The sequence below is a fragment of the Sparus aurata genome, chromosome 14, assembly GCF_900880675.1.
Source record: "Sparus aurata chromosome 14, fSpaAur1.1, whole genome shotgun sequence".
NCBI lineage: Eukaryota > Metazoa > Chordata > Actinopteri > Spariformes > Sparidae > Sparus > Sparus aurata.
Genome location: NC_044200.1, coordinates 24,229,784 through 24,243,686, shown reverse-complemented (window position 1 = coordinate 24,243,686; position 13,903 = coordinate 24,229,784). Strand labels below are relative to the sequence as shown.

Genomic DNA, 13,903 nt, shown 5'->3' with positions numbered 1-13,903 from the left:
CTATTGTTTGAAAATAAAACAAATGATGGCCACAGATGAATCTCTAAATACTGAATTGTTTATTTATTTTACCGGTCTTTAATTTCCGAATAATGTCTCCAACATGTCCTGGAAATTACTTCAACTAACGTCAGAGAAAAAAGAAAAAGTTCAATCAATTAAATACAATTAATTGTTTCTAGAAGAGACTTGTATAGTCGATGAACTGCAGGTCAGCTGAGCGTCTTTTACAAAGTGTTTGTTTACTTGTTGTTTTGTTGTTTTTGATATTAGGATCTCATCCATGTACATGTAATCTTTATTATTCATGTTTAGATATTTTTAAAAGAATGTGGAGATGTTTATTTACTGAACTGTGGACTGTGTGAACTTTGTGGCAAAAATAAAAAGTAAATCAACACATAATAATTAACTTTTCTTTCATTTAAATTGTTATTTTCCCCTAAATTTAAAGCAAATTGAAATAAATCTTTTCAGGAAGTTTCTTCTTCTACAGATCCCTCAGCTTGTTGTTGATGGATGTCCACATGACAGCAGCAGCAGTGCATCATGGTCCGAGACACATGTGAGCGAGGTTTGAGTTTACAGACTTTGTGTTCAGCACAATCACATCCTGGTGTCCATGATGCTCATTAATGTGACTTCATGTGCTCTCACTCCTGTTTTTGGTCATTGATTATATCACACATGATCAGATGATGAATGAAGCGTTCAATGACCCCTCGATGCCTCTTCAAACCTTTACATAAAGACAGTTAGTTTGTTAGTTTAATGACCTTTAACATCATAACTGTGTTTTCTGTTTATCTGGCTGCAGTACAGCTGATCGGCCACTAGAGGTCAGAGTCGGACTACAGATGTAACAACAGAGACACAAACAGAAACATCAGAAACATTAAAGCTGGTGACGAATAATAATAACAATCATAATAATAATAATGTGTGTCAGATCATTTATTTCTCAACCATAAAATATGTTGAATTAATTCAACGTGAGGATTTTATTTTTTATTATGAATCCTTGAATCCAAATGTTGGTCAGGAGATTCCAGGAAGGTCCTTGAAAAGATTCCTGGAATCTCACAGGGGTTTCATGAAGGTTTTGGATTTCTTGATTGCTGTTTTTTGAATATTTATATTAATTCAGTTTATACAGTAATAATTGTGTTTTTATTTGATTTCAATTGAGACACAATGTGAATCCTTTGAACTTGTGTTTGTTTTGTGCTGATTTCTGATTCTGGATCCTTCATTTTAACACTTTCTCTCATATAAAGGCCCTGAAAAACAAGTTATTAGCTGGTAGGATATATAATCAACAGTTAGCTAGTGTTTAAAGTGCATTTAAAGTGAATATGAAGCATATTTTCGCCTCACTGCAGGATTTTGCGTCGGTTAACATGATAATTAATGAGTTTCAGAGTTGTTGGTAGGCGTATTTCTAAACTTTGGGCTAGCAGTTTCCCCCTGTTTCCAGTCTTTATGCTAAGCTAGGCTAAGTACATTTACTCGATTACTGTAGTCAGGGACAGTTTTAAGGAATATTTACTTCCTCGAGTGTTGACAGTTTCTGCTACTTCAGACTTCTACTCAACTACATTTTGGTAATTAGTGAACTTTAGATTTGCTGGTAGGTGTATTCTTGTATTTTAGCCAGAGCCAGGCTAGCAGTTTCCCCCTGTTTCCAGTCTTTATGCTAAGCTAGGCTAACAACCTCCTGAATCCAACTCAGAACTCAGAAAAAGTTCTGACATTTTGTGAAACAGTTATTTCTGTCTTCTGCTGAGTTACATGAGATTAACACTGCTCTCATGTCTGTACAGTTAATGACGGGATGTAACTAAGTACATTTACTGGAGTACAATTTTGAAGTATTTGTACTCAATTTGATTATTTAAAATTTCTGCTCCCTCACACATCCACTCCACCACATGTTGGAGGCAAATATGGTATTTTTCACTCCACTACATTTATTTTATAACTTTAGTTACTAGTTACGTTGCACTTTTGAGACACAAGTACATGTAATATCCGATACTTTAATACTTTTACTAGAGTACTCTTCATGTGGGTGGGTCACTCTGACTGGAGTAATAGTCTAACATGATATCTTTAGTTTTACTCGAGTATAAATTCAAATGAACTGAGACGGACTCCTCTGTTGTTTTAGACAGATTGACTCACAGTCAACAGTTGCATCATGACTTCAGTGCAACGTGTGTGTGTGCGTGTGTGTGTGTGTGTGTGTGTGTGTGTATGTGTGTATGTGTGTGTGTGTGTGTGATAACGATCTTCATATCTCACCTTTATCTGCCCCCCCACACACACACCCTCTATAACATATATAACAGAAAGAGTCTCTGTCTTACTTCCATAACACACAAACTCACAGGAAGTCAGAGAACCAATCATTAACCAGAGTTCAGTGTGTGTGTGTGTGTGTGTGTGTGTGTGTGTGTGTATTAGCTTCTTTTAGCTCCTGGTTCTGGTTGTGAGGTCCACTTCCTGTCCAGTTCGGTCTCAGTGGTGTCTCTGCTCTGATGAACTCACTGTACTCACCTGCTCAGGTAAACAGACACACAGGTGTTTCCTACAGGAGGTGGTGGAGACCAAACACAGAGCTAGAAGAGAGAGAACACTGGACCTGAACACCACAAAGAGAGAAACAGAACCGGTCGTGTTTTTCCTTGCATTGTGTTGCTGGTATGATTTTAGGTCACGTTACGTCACGTTAATTGATTTTTGAGGTTGCCGACTGAACACCTGGCCGGAGACGACAGATGATAACGAGCCTGTTGGTTAATTTCTGCACATTAAATGTTCATTATAAACCAAACTGTGACGTTTCACAACATTAACTACAGTCTAAAAGTCATAATGTGTGATCTAATTACACAAACTGTTTGTCAGCAAACTTTATTTTGAAGAGAACGCATCCTCTGCCCATTCTTTATGCTAAGCTAGGCTAACAACCTCCAGCCTCCAACACTGAATTCATAGTAAACGTTTTGAGAAACTGATTTATTTTGAGATGTATTTATACCTCGACTTCACTACATTCTGGTAATTAATGAGCTGTAAAGGTGTTGGCAGGTGTTTGTTTTTTTTCATTTGTATCTTATCTTATCTTACAAAGCCAGGCTAACAGTTTCCCCCTGCTTCCAGTCTTTATGCTAAGCTAGGCTAACAACCTCCAGCCTCCAACTCTGAACTTCTAGCAGAGATTTTGAGAAACAGATTTATTTTCAGATTAATGTCGCTCTCCTGACTGTACAGTCAGAGATGGGATGTAACTAAGTACATTTACTCAAGTACAATTTTAAAGTATTTTCTGTTTTACTTGAGTATTTCCATTTTCCTCTACTTAACACCTCGACTCGACTACATTTTTTGAATTATTGAGCTTTAATTAATAAGTGTTGGCAGGTGATTTTTATTTTTTATTTTATCTTACGACAGAGCCAGGCTAGCAGTTTCCCCCTGCTTCCAGTCTTTATGCTAAGCTAGGCTAACAACCTCCTGACTCTGTCTCCTAAACTTAAAGTTTTGACATTTAGAGAAACACATTTAATCGCGTCTTTTAATGAGTTATGTGAGATTGATGCCACTCCAGTGGCTGCACAGTCGATTATGGAATGTAACTAAGTAAATATACAAACAGTGACTTTAAACAACATTAATATTAAATATCAACATCAACAAAATAAAGTAATAAACTAAATAATCAAACTGTCTTTGTGTTCATGACTGAATAAAAAAACTGACGACAAACTTCATACTGTTTCACTGTGTTTACATGTGGCGGACCCCGCCACCGCTCCAGCTTCGTCCGAGAGCAGCTTCAGTTTATTCACTGATGGAGAAGAAAATGGTTTTATTACCTCATTAATATTGTAAATATCAAAACTCTGACTGTGAATTTGTTTTGTAAACAATAAAAACTTGTTGTTATTAATAAATCAATAAAGTTTTGTGAGGTTTTTATTTTGTTATTTTACTGATTTTATGTGTTATTCATTCCTGACGATGAGTTAATAATTAATTCAGTGTTTGTCTTGTTTATTTTGGAGCAGACGCTCACACACACACACACACACACTCACACACACACACACACACACTCACACACACACACACACACACACACACACACAGAGTGACAGACCATATAAAAGTGAACGGGGCTGACACACTGTTGTAGTGTGAGCAGAGGGACTCACACACACACTCTGACACACACACACACGCACACACACACACACACACACACACGCTCTCACACACACACACACGCTCTCACACACACACACACACGCACACACACACACACACACACACACACACACACACACACACTCTCTCACACACACACACACACACAGAGTGACAGACCATATAAAAGTGAACGGGGCTGACACACTGTTGTAGTGTGAGCAGAGGGACTCACACACACACTCTGACACACACACACACACTCCTCTCCTCCACGCGTGCAGCCTGGACTCAGACCAGCCTGAACTTCAGAGTTCTGTGTGTTCTGGTGTGTGCGCAGCTCTGAGTCCAGCTCACAGAACTTCCTCTGAACCAGAGTCCAGTCCCGCACCGTGGTCCGGACCGCAGGCTGCAGCTCTGCTTCTCTCTGTGTTTACTCTCCTGTTGGACCGGACACTTCGGAGCACGAACCGCGGGACACATGCCGGGGTGTGTGGCTTTCCTGGCCGCCTGTGCAGTGCTCTCGGCCGGGCTCAGGAGCTCCGTGGCCGCGGTGGAGATGCGGAGCTCCGCGGTGCCCGCTGCGGAGAGGACGGCGGCGGGACGGAACAGCTCCGAGGACCGGGACGGAACCGGCTGCCCGGACCGCTGTCGGTGCGAGGTGGACGGGCTGCTGCACCGGGTCGACTGCTCGGACCTGGGGCTCCGGGAGGTTCCGAGCAACCTGAGCGTGTTTACATCGTACCTGTGAGTCCAAACCCCGGGCTGTGTGTGTGTGTGTGTGTGTGTGTGTGTGTGTGTGTGTGTGTTGTTATGCAGTCGTGAGAATCAGAACACCTGTCCGGTGTGTTTATCTGTGTCACGTTGTTCAGGTGCTGGTGCAGAGGTTGAGATGTAGACAGTTCTCAGAACAGCTCCTGGTTCTGGTGCTGATCCGGCTCTGTGGACCAGTAAAACCTCTTCATGGAGGAACCTTCTCAAGAACCAGTGCGACCAGTCCAAGTTCTCCAAGAACCTGTTTCGACTTCACAGATGCTAAATGTTCAGACGTTTTTAAGAAAGTTCTGTTTCTCTGTGAGAAGAACTCCTTGAAGGTTTGATTCTCATTCCCAACCGGGTCGCCGGGTCGGCTGCTGTCCCATCAGCATTTGTTGGGAACATTTTATGAAGATCTGTTGGTTCTTAACGAGGTTCCTGGAGCACAAGAGGTTTTTAAGAAGAGGCTCAGTAGGTAATTAAAAAGTTTTGAGAGGTTCCAGAGGTTCTGTTAAAGGTCTGAACGTTGTGTAAGGTTCTTAGAGCACTGGAGGGTGTTGCTGTGGTTCTGGAGAAGGTTTCAGCTGTCCTCCATGAAAAGGTTCCACAGAAGAAGCTTGACAGTTTCTTTCAAAGGTTCCTTTAGCTTTCAGAAAGTTCCAGGTGTTCTCTGTGAAGAGGTTTTTAAGAAGAGGCTCAGTTGGTGATTAAAAAGATGTTCCAGGGGTTCTGTTAAAGGTCTGAGTGTTGTGTAAGGTTCTTGGGGCACTGAAGGGTGTTGCTGTGGTTCTGGAGAAGGTTTCAGGTGTCCTCCATGAGGAGGTTCTGGTGGATCTCGAAGAGGTTCCACAGAGGAGGCTCGGTTGGTACTCCAAGAGGAGTTTTTGAGAGGTTTCTTAAAGAGGTTCCTGCAGCATTTAAAGATGTTTCACTGGTTCTGGAGAAGGTTTCAGGTGTCCGTCATGAACAGGTTCCACAGGAGAACCATGACAGTTTCTTTAAAAGGTTCCTTTAGCTTTCAAAAAGTTCCAGGTGTTTGTGAAAAGGCTTCACAGAACAGGTTGCACTGGTTCCTGTAGGAGGTTCCATGTGTCCTCCACGAAGAGGTTCTAGTGGTCGTTGATGAGGTTCTGCAGAGGTCCAGTGGTTCTCAGGCTGATGTTCTGCCTCTCTGAGTGCATCATGTCGTGTTTGGTGGATCTGACCTGAAACAGCTGATCTGTATTTAATTTTATTTACAACACAGACAGATTAAATAAATTGACTGTTTATTTTGGATCATTCTTCATGTTGACGTGACATCATCAGGTCATGATGTCATCAGGTCATGATGTCATCAGGTTTGTTCCCACAGACACGTTTAGTGTTTATATCAAACATTAAATCATCTCGTCTTTGTTAAATCAGGCAGAAAGTGTTGAAGAAATTCACTCTGTTTCACTGAAATCATGTTTTTTCATGCTGAAATGTTTGTGACGCTCCCCGGTGGCCCGCCGGGCTTTGGTTCTGGTCCCTGAACAAAAGTGTCAGAGAAGTTTTCAGTGTTTCTACTTGAGTGTAAAGTCCAAACACTAAAACTAATTCAAATCCATTTCACCTCACAGCAGGTGACCGGCCTCGATACTCGACGTGTTTCAGCCCTGGCAGAAAGCATTACATCACTGCGCTGGGCTGTGTGTGTGTGTGTGTGTGTGTGTGTGTGTGTGTGTGTGTGTGTGTGTGTGTGTGTGTGTGTGTGTGTGTGTGTGTGTGTGTGTGGAAGGAGAACCTGCCCGTCTTGGCTCTGTGGTCTAAAAGCAGCACAATGTCCAGGATTTAAATTTCACTCTCATTAAAGAAAAACCTTCTTCTATTCAGACGAGCTCTGTGTGTGTGTGTGTGTGTGTGTGTGTGTGTGTGTGTGTGTGTGTGTGTGTGTCAATGAAAGCACTTTCCTTACAGTTTGTCTAAGACAGGCAGATGGACACACACACACACACACACACACACACACACACAGTCGACAGTCGATCAAAGGCTCTTTGTGTCTTTATTAAAGCTCCAATCAGGAGTTGAATCCAACAGAACATCAAGGAGTTTCTGTGAGCGTTTGTGAGTTCTGGAGAGTTGCCGGGTCGGTCCCTGCGTCCCGTCACCAGCGTCACACTGGCAGCGCTGGAGGAAGTAATCGGATACTTTACTCGAGTAGAAATATAATTTTTTCTATACGTTAAATTTAAAGTTGTGAGGTGAAATGCTCCTTTATGACGTGTTACCATCTTTACACTTGCCGGCCTGGTTCTGCTCGGTCCGACTCGGCCCGGCTGGGGTTTGCACCACAGCTGGTCTACCTGCCTGAAGGTGTGTGTGTTTAAATAAAGATTGATTGATTGACAGAACAGCTGCTTTGTTCTGAACCAGCGAAGTGTCGGTGCCGAGTGTTCCCGACTGAGAGCCGGTTCTGAGACTGTCAGAATGCAAAGAACTGGTTCCAGAGAAGGCACCGGCTCCGAACCAGCTCCTGAACCACCTTGGTCCAAAAGGAGAGAGGTTCTGAGAGCTCTGAAGAGGTTCTAGCAGGTCTGAGGAGGGTTCAGGATGTTCTGATGAGGTTTTATATTATTTATCTGAGGGGTTCCTCCCTCGAGATTGACTGACGAGGTTCTGGTGGGTCACTGCAGTGGAGCCGTCCAATCAGCGGAGGACGTGCGTGTCTTAATGAATCTGCTTCGTTGTGAGAACTTTTAAAGAAGAACTTTCTCAGAAAAGGCAACAGAAACCGATCTGAGACAGACGGACGGACGTCAGGGAGAGTCGGCTTACAGCCTCCTTCAGTCTGTCTGTCCGTCTGAATACTGCCATCTGTCAACGCCTTTGTGTGTGTGTGTGTGTGTGTGAGAGTGTGTGCATGTGTGTGTGTGTGTGTGTGTGTGTGTGTGTGTGTGTGTGTGTGTGTGTGTGTGTGTGAGCGTGTGTGTGTGTGTGTGTGTGTGTGTGTGTGTGTGTGCGCTGCATGCCTAAGCAGAGCTGTCTGCAGTGTGAATGGCCTGTAAGTCTCTATTCTGCCTCTGACTGACAGCAGCAGCACAGGAATGCATTTAGCTCGGCGGTGATGAATGAGCCGATGTACATACGAAGGATTTTCTCGGCCCCTCCCTCTTTGGCAGCCATGTTGGACGGCCCTCAGCTGATGTCACCGCCTCTGCTCACCTCCGGTCTTCACAGTTTCCTGACAGATGAACCTCCCGACCTCCTTCGTGACCTCAGAGGGACGCAGGTGGAGCGTCGACCTGTCCCGGATGTTTGGATGTCAGGATTGATGGAGTCTGAGCGTGAGAGCGTGATGAGCTTTAGTCGAGGAGGACGCCACGGTCCAGCTCACACACACACAGGTAGTCCAAACACCTCAGACAGGTAGATGGACTACCTGTCGTCCCGCGAGGTCGGGCGAGGTGACGCCGAGCAGCTGCAGAAGTTAACGATGTGTGAGACTTAACAAACGACACGCAGACACACGATCCTCCCGACGTCGTGTGATCACATCTGAATCTTCTCTTGTGGTTCTCGTGTTTGTTTTGAAGGAGAAACCAGCTGAGAAACACGATACGAGCAGACGGGTCGTAGTTTACGTGAAGCTCGGCTCTGTTTTTCCAACTCGATTGGCAGAATAAATGTTGCCGAGTCCTTCAGAGCTTTTCCTCTCTGCAGGCCGGTCAGGGTTAGGAAAACATCGTGTTCCCAGTTTAGAATACCTGATTTTATCAGCACGATCTCTGCTGGAACATGTCCGGGTGTCTGAACAAACACGCCCGGTTTCATCGTGACAAACATGGCTGCAAACATCCTGAAGTCCGCTCAGAAATACCTGGTGTTGTCCCCACGAACACGTCTGGAAAATGTCTCTGTGTCTCGATGACATCACCAGATTAGTCATCAGGGACGCAGCTGGAAATGTCCGAGCGTCACGTTTAAAATCTCAAGTTTTGTCGCCTTAAACACAGCAGAAATATCCGACATCGTGCTAAAAGCGTCCATCTTTGTCACCACAAACTCAGCTGTAGACGAGACTGATATTTCCCCAATGTCTCATTCACATCACCCAGTTTGTCACCACCGATGCATTAAGAGTAATATTATTCTTCAAAAACACCAGGTCATGTCCCGCCAGACTCGCCTGGAAAAAATATCAGACCTCTTGTTACAAATATTCAGTTTTTCGTCTCAAACATTCCTGCTGTCATGTTTAAAATCTCTAATTTTGTCGCCAAAAAAACGTCAGAAATATCTCGACATTCTGCTAAAAGCATCCATCTTTGTCACCACGAACACGTCTGGAAAATGTCTCTGTGTCTCGATGACATCACCAGATTAGTCGTCAGGGACGCAGCTGGAAATGTCTGAGCGTCACGTTTAAAATCTCAAGTTTTGTCGCCTTAAACACAGCAGAAATATCCGACATCGTGCTAAAAGCGTCCATCTTTGTCGCCACAAACTCAGCTGGAGACGTCCTGACATCTCGTTACAGATATTCCGTTTTTCGTCTCAAAATTTCTTGCTGTCACGTTTAAAATCTCTAATTTTGTCGCCTAAAAAATGTCAGAAATATCTCGACATCCTGCTAAAAGCATCCATCTTTGTGGCCACAAACACGGCTGGAAAGTGTCCCAACGTCTCATTTAAAGTACCTGCTCACTAATGTTGAAGCGCAGTCTTGAACAGTGGTCTCTGGCTGTCCAACACTATGAAAACTGTCTTTGCAGATGTTTTATAACTCAGCTCGTCTAGCAGCTGTTATCGGGCCTTTTGCGGGCTGTAGCGGTCCGATGTGGACGTGATTAAACCTTCCAGCTCGTCTCTGCTCGGGAGCTTGTTCTGTGCGGACGCTGAGAATCCAGCAGAGTCTGTTTGTTTGTGTGTCCGTCACACAGAAACACACTCGGAGCTGTTGTTTACCCCGGTGGTATCTTTTTCTTTGGGCCGAGGCGGCGCAGACTGACGGGACGGATCAGGGAATAAACCCCCTGCCTCCGCTCGCCCCGGGGGGCCCCCCGCCGACCCGCCCCCGAAAAGACTCAAAGAAAGACGGAGAGAAAGAATGAAAGAGGACAAAACCGGAGAGAGGCCTCGCTGTCACACTACGCCTGCGAACTACACAACTCTCTTTTCTCTCCTGCCACAGAGTTTGTCTTTCTGCGGCAGCGGCCATTTGAATAATCGTCTGATATCCATCAGTTACACACACACACACACACACACACACTCTCACACACACACACACACACACACACACACACACACACACACACACACACTCTCACTCACACACACACTCACACTCTCACACACACACACACACACACACACACACACTCACACACACACACACACACACACAGCTTCATGTAAGTCATTACGAGGAGGGAGAGAAACACACCACACGTCTGATGTGTTCGGCTTCTTTCATCCTTTTGTTCGTCGTCTTTTTCTCTTCGGTCCGAATGAAAACTTGAATCAGTTCAACGAGCTCGACCCGAAACACTCGACGGGCCTGAAATCTGCTCCAGGATCAGTTCTGACGCTGGAAAACATGTCTGACGATAAAAAGGTGGAATCACTTTAAACCGCCGTCTCAGGAATCACAACAGAATTATAATAATAATAATAAAACGAGTTCCATCTGAAATATTTGAGTCTTTGTGTTTTAACTAAATTTTGTTGCAACTTTTTTGTTTAGTAAATTATGACTTTTTATGTAAATCTATAAATTATTACAATTTTAAACTCAAAACATTCTTTTTTTCTTGTAGATTATTGACGTCAGATAATATTATGACTTTAATCATTAAAACAGAAACTTTTTCACTGATATACAACTTTTTTCTGACTAACCTTGAATATCAAAAAAAATATTAGTTTATAACTTTTAAATTGTTGCAATTTTAAGATCAATATATCCGGATTATTTCTTGTAGATTACTGATTTTAGAGAATATGATGCCTTTAACGACTTTTTTCCCTGAATTATAACTTTTTCTGACTTTTTAATATTAATCTTGAAATATTGAACTGAACTGTTTCAACTCTGATGTTAAATAATTTTTTTTCTCGTAGATTTTTTATTTTATTCTATTTTTTCCAACTTTTTCTCACTTTACTCATGAAATATAACTTTTTCTCAATGTTGTGACTTTAATTGTTAAAAAAAATACTTTTTTCCCTGAAATACTTGTTTTTTTTAAGCTTTTTCTAATAATATTCTGACTTTTGTGACTTTAATCTTATTATATTACAGCTGAACTGTTTTACTTACAGTTTTTCATTTATTCACAACTTAAACAACACGTTTTTAAATGTATAACTTTCAAAACATTTTCAAAGATTTTTGACTTTATTCACAAATATTATGACTTTAACCTTCAAATACTGACTTTTTTCTGCTTTTTTAACTTTATTCCTGAAATTAAAGTTTCCGGGTCGTGACAGTCGCTCCATCTTCTGTTCACAAACACAAATCTCTCGCTCACCAAATGTTAAAAACACACAAACGTTGACGAGAACCTGCTGAAAGCAGCTGCTTCAAAATAAAAGCTCTGGTGTTTGAAAGCATCGAGCCGTTGATATGATTGTTGCTCGTGAGGTCATGTATGACATCATGGGTCTCATTCAGCAGGGTAATCAGTGTCGGGTATTTCCTTTATTGTCAAAGCACAACTGCCACCGCTATCATCATCATCATCATCATCATCATCATTACAGTGTTATGTGCGTCTCTGAATGCAGAACTGTCTCATATCTCAGCACTGAAATCAAAACACAACACAAACTCTGAGCATAAACAACTGCACAGTACAAAACAGGAACAACTTTATATATGTAGTTAGCAATTAGCAGCTAACATGACAAGGAACAGCATGTTTTCTTTAGCGAGCCATAATTCAACATTAGCTTACAAAACTCAGAGCTAAAATAACATTAGATGACAAAGCTAACGTCAATCCAACGTCAGCTAACAGAGAACAAAACTATGCTAAACCACCAGGCTAACAAGTTAGACACGAAGCTAAGCTAAGACAAAAGGGGCTAAAAACCAACTTGTTATTTAGTGTTAGCTACAAGATGTTAAAGCTAACATTGACCCAACATCAGCTTACAGGACGTCAATGTTTGCTAAGCTACGTGTCATTTAAGATTAGCTACCAGCTCCTAAAGCTAACTTAATGTAGCTAACGAGGATCCAACATCAGTTTACAGCACACAAAGCTATAGCTAGCTAACAGGGCAAGAAGCTAACGTTATATTAGAGGAGCAAAGCTAACTGTGATCCAACATCAGCTAACAGGACACAAAAGTTTGCTAAGCTACATGTTATTTAAGATTAGCTAACAGGTCCTAAAGCTAACTTAATGTAGCTAACGAGGATCCAACATCAGTTTACAGCACACAAAGCTATCTGTGAAGCTATTTGTGAAGATGTAGCTTTAGCCAACCTAGCTAGAAGCTAACATACATGTATTATTAGAAGAGCAAAGTTACAGCTCTTAAAAGACAGCTAAAAAAGCTAGCAGTTAGCAGAATAACTAGCAAACTCGCCAAATGAACATTTTCTGCTGACAGTTGAAAAGTTGAAAGTCTCATAAATATTTTTCTGTGCAAAATGTTTGAAATAACAAACAAACACTTGAAGCTTCTTGTGTAAATCTGGATGTTTGTGTCACTGTTCAGATATGCGACCACATGTAGAGAACATTACAGAGCGCTCAGTCTGGGTAATGAACAACCGGCTGTCTGAACACACATGTATATAAATATTGTGAGGTAGTTATACATAACTGTGTGTGTGTCTGTGTGTGTGTGTGTCTGGTGTGTGTGTGTGTGTGTTAAGGCAGTAAAAGCCAATCAGCCGTAACACTGTTAGTCTGGTCAGAGTAAAGGAACATTCTGCTGAAATAAGTCCAAACAAACCTGCTGTGTGTGTGTGTGTGTGTGTGTGTATGTGTGGACTACCTGTCGACAATGTTGTAAAGCTACACACACACACACACACACACACATTAACAGGCTTTATGGGGTGTTGAGAAAGTTCCTTAACAAGCGACATATTGAGCTGCAGACACGCCCTCGGTGAGACAGAGACCGTCTGTTTCCTCTCAGAGTCGTTCTGAACGCTGAGACGCTGCTGATGGTTATCAGACACACAAAGAGCAGAAAACAGACGAGGGCAGATAAGAGAAGAAAAGAGCGGAGAAGCAACGTCATGTCTGCGAAGAAGAAGAAGAAGAAGAAGAACACACAGCCAGCAGAAACACACCTGAGCTCACTGAGAATATGAGTTCATCTGCACAGCGTGACTCTTAAAGGAACAGTTACCACAAAACAAAGTAAAACTCAGTCGTCCTCCTCTCCTCCTGATGATATAAAGTCCTCCTCTCCTCCTGATGATATAAAGTCCTCCTCTCCTCCTCCTGATTGATAAAAGTCCTCCTCTCCTCCTGAGGATATAAAGTCCTCCTCTCCTCCTCCTCCTGATGATATAAAAAGTCCGCCTCTCCTCCTCCGGATGATAATAAAAGTCCTCCTCGCCTCCTCCTCTGATGATATAAAGTCCGTCCTCTCCTCCTCCTGATGATATAAAGTCCTCCCCTCCTCCTGATGAAGATAAAGTCCTCCTCTCCTCTGATGATATAAAGTCCTCCTCCCCTGATGATATAAATTCCTCCTCTCCTCCTGATGATATAAAGTCCTCCTCTCCTCCTCCTGATGATATAAGTCCATCCTCTCCTCCTCCTGATGATAAAAGTCCTCCTCGTCCTCCTCCTGATGAATATAAAGTCCTCCTCTCCTCCTCCTGATGATATAAAGTCCTCCTCTCCTCCTCCTGATGATATAAAGTCCTCCTCTCCTCCTCCTGATGATATAAGTCCTCCTCTCCTCCTGAGGATATAAAGTCCTCCTCCTC

General features: G+C 42.6%; 1 protein-coding gene across 1 annotated transcript in view; it reads left to right on the top strand.

Annotated features, from left to right (window-relative positions):
• LOC115595755 (NACHT, LRR and PYD domains-containing protein 14-like) overlaps positions 1–13,903 on the top strand; it is a 965,684-nt gene that overhangs the window by 676,952 nt on the left and 274,829 nt on the right.